At 39.1% G+C, this 3805-nt stretch overlaps 1 pseudogene; it reads right to left on the reverse strand.

The window, feature by feature from the left end:
• Positions 1–261: 261 nt before the first annotated feature.
• LOC125199412 lies at positions 262–2827 on the reverse strand (annotated as a pseudogene).
• Positions 2828–3805: the final 978 nt, after the last annotated feature.

Genomic DNA, 3805 nt, shown 5'->3' on the forward strand with positions numbered 1-3805 from the left:
CGTGGCCTTCCCAAAATGCGGCTCACGACCGAACCACTCTGGCGGTTCAGTCCGGGAGAACATTATTGAATTGTACAATAGGCAAAGATCCATTTTTAGCACATGGCCTATTACATATTGTTATTTGAAGGTAAGTAAGCATAACACACATTATTCTAACTAGGCAAAGTTAGATTTCATTTCAGACAACCACATATAGTTCCGTTAAGAGCAATTAACTCCCTATTGAGGTAACCGGGCAAAGCGAACCATCGGTCGTCTCTTGTCATAGGGATGCATTGTTGATGAATGCTGACTCTGCCAGATCGATGGCCTTGGCAAGACCGGCAGCTTTGCGTTCACACTCAAGTTGCTCGTCATCTGGTTGGCTATCTGCCACAATTCCGGCACCTGATTGGATGTGCGCTATCCATTCTTGATGCCTGTTTCCACCCTTGTACGGATGCATAGTGTCGTAACGGACTCCAGTGGGGAAGACGATCGTCCAAAGCGACAATGCCATGTCCATGTCGCCTTGAAAGCGAAATCCCTCCGAAGCCACCGCTGTATGGCCCCCTTCTTGTTGGTTCTAATTCGTCAATCAACTCCATAGCCCTCACCTTGAAGATATACCTTTAATGTTAAATCGATGCATAATCAAGCTAAAGTTTCGTCGTTACCTTTGGTGCTCCACTAACTGTTCCGGCAGGAAGTGCAGCACGCAGTGCATCCCAAGCCGTCATATGATCAAGTAACTCCCCTGTTACCTATAATACATAACAATGGTGTTTCTTAAATAATTTTAAAATAAATACAATTGCCAATTTAAAGCATGTTCTTACTGTAGAGCTTATGTGCATCACATGAGAAAATCGTTCAACAGTCATGAGCTTTTCCACTTTAACTGAACCAGGTTTTGAAACCTGAGACACAAAATATATATACAAACAATTTAAATTAGTAAGGCCATATATTTAATTAGTAAGTACTTACTATGTCTAAAGGCTCATATTCTTATGACAATTAACATGGAACAAACCTTTCCAACATCATTCCTGCCAAGATCAACCAGCATAATATGTTCTGCACATTGCTTTTCATCCTGCAGCAGCATCGTCCTTAACATTTCATCTTCATTGCCTGTCGTCCCTCGTTTACATGTCCCAGCCAAGGGTCGATTAACAACCTTTTTTTGTCAATTTAAATAAACCATTTAAAATAAGCACATGGTCTGATTAGAGAAGTATAAGTATACCTTATTTACACGAACAAGAATTTCTGGGCTTGAAGCGACGAGGACACACCCTCGAGCCTGAAATGAAGCAAAAATGAGAATAGTGTCCTGACTCATCAAAGACTAGGCCGAAAGATGAAGCAACCTGCAAGTAAGTCATGTATGGACTTGGATTCACAACTCTCAGAGTTCTGTATATTTGGAATGGATCAGCAAACGTCCTTCTTTCAAATCGTTGGCTTAAAACGATTTGAAAGATATCTCCACCCAAAATATGCTCTTTAGCCTGTAACACAGCCTCAGTGTATTCCTCACTTGTCGTGTTTCTCTTGTATCGAGAAAGTCCGAAATCAGGAGTGCGGAAATCAACATGAGCCGGAGCTAGCCGTGGGCTACAAATCAACATTAATTAGCATACAAAATGACAATATTTCACATTCTCAGCATGAAATGTACTACAAAACTCACAGATCAATGTCTTGCAGTTTTGAAACCAAGGTTTCCAAGCGTTTGTTCCGTCTTCATAGGCTTTTTAGCAGACGAATATTGATCTAATCGCACCCAATGGATTATATACGCTATCTGAGAAGAATGAATATCGCAGACATTTTCCATTGATGATCCCAATACAGAAATAACAAGAAAACAAAGCACGTGAAAATAGAGGCGAAAAACATGTAATCAACGCGTTGTACCTTGTCCACGTGATCAAAAACGATTACGTCTTCATATAGTCCAAGATGAATGTCAGGCAGATTTCTGTCATCTTCTGGAGCGCCAGAGAACGGCAGCTTTGTCTTCTCTGTATAGCGAGTGTATCGTACGAGAAAAATCCGACCCATCCACCTGTTGAAGATGATCAAAAATTGAGTATAGCTTAAAATACAATGGAGGACGAGATCAATGGCTCGACGAGATCAGTCCTCACCACAAAATGCGTCTGGAAGGTCCTCGACTAGTTGTGGTCTCAAGAATTCTGAAATGCTTCCTTGGAATTGTCATTGGATCCTCGACAAACTTCTCAACTATCTTACCAGAGCCATGATCCAGAATAGTCACCTGATTCTCTTTAGCAAGAACTTCAACGGCCGGTTGTGCCCAACGACACTGTAACGACCCTATAAATGGTAATAGCGCTTACTCCAATCGTAACTACTACAAGTCATTCACTCACAGGCATGTATATAATATAAATAAATCCATATAGGAGCAAACAATAATCACATGAAAATAACTCTGCTTCTTACGACACTTGATGCACGAAAACCGGGCTCTACAGATTCATATAGGAAGCTGGGAGTCTCTTTATCGTCTTCATGCACCAAGCACCGGTAAGCCATAACCGGCGTCAAATGATCCGAGAATATGCATTTGTACAGCGGAATTATGTTTCCGGTTTTAGATGCTTCAATAAATCTCTTCTCATCCACCTCTACAATTCACAAAAATTAAAAAATTAATAAGCAAACAGCGCTTAATCTTGTAGAATCTGAAAGAAGAGCATTGGAATGTACGGAGGCGGAACGTGATTCTTCGAGAAACGGCAGCGGCTGACGCCGTAGATACCCTCCACAGCAGCGGAGACTGCCTCTGAGCTTGCATTTGCATTTGCATTGCAATCACTCTTGTAACTTTGCGGAAAAAAAGAGAGGGAGTTTAGGAAAATATGGTCGAAACTCGAAAGTTATGCTATTTATAGATATAGGTATGTATTAAATTCAAATTCTATTACAGCAGGTTAACTACTATTGCGGGTGGTGCCAGCATATGCTCTGCCTGCCTATTTTCTTTTTCGACATTGATTAAATTGATACTATCTAATCTAAATTATTTTTGGAAATTTATCGAATTTGTGTTCCTAAGAAATCCTTCATTTGGAAGGTTAGATAACTATGGGAATAATAATTTGTGATCTTGTTTAGTTTATTTTGATATTTGTTACGTGTTCTTACGTAATATCCGCCTTCATGCATGTTTTGCAGTTATGGTAGTTAAATATCTCAGCTCCACCTGAATCTTAGGAGCCCTTTGTTGGTTTAGGCGTGAGTTTTAAGAAATATAAAGAAAAGTGAGTTAAATAACTGAACATCTCCAAGAAGGAAATGTAAATGAAAAAGGTATATCATCTATTCTGAAAAAAAAGATAAATATGATAGTTATATGACTTTTCTCTCTATTGCCTCTCCTCTTGAAGATGCTTTTATATGTAGTAGTTTTATCTTTTGAATGTAAGTGCGATAATTGGTGGAATGTGAGGCCTCTTACCGATTTATGGTAAAGCAGTGAAATAGGACTCTTAATGGAGGAGGAGGAGTATTAACATTCCAGACGAACCTCATTACTCTCTTTTGCCTATAGCCTTAAGATTTTTGAAGGTTTCATTATTTTTGTCAGAGAAATTATGTTTAGATCCATTTACACCCCTTGGAATTTCAAATATACTCTCACTCCGTTCCTTAAATTTGTCACTTTGATCAGACGTAGATTTTAAGAAATGTAATGGAAAGTGAGTTGAATAAGTTAATAGGAGTGGGTCTACTTTTATATAATAGTTTTATAATAAAATGTGAGTTAATGAGTTAGTGGAATGGA

Source organism: Salvia hispanica, unplaced genomic scaffold (assembly GCF_023119035.1).
Source record: "Salvia hispanica cultivar TCC Black 2014 unplaced genomic scaffold, UniMelb_Shisp_WGS_1.0 HiC_scaffold_49, whole genome shotgun sequence".
Lineage (NCBI taxonomy): Eukaryota > Viridiplantae > Streptophyta > Magnoliopsida > Lamiales > Lamiaceae > Salvia > Salvia hispanica.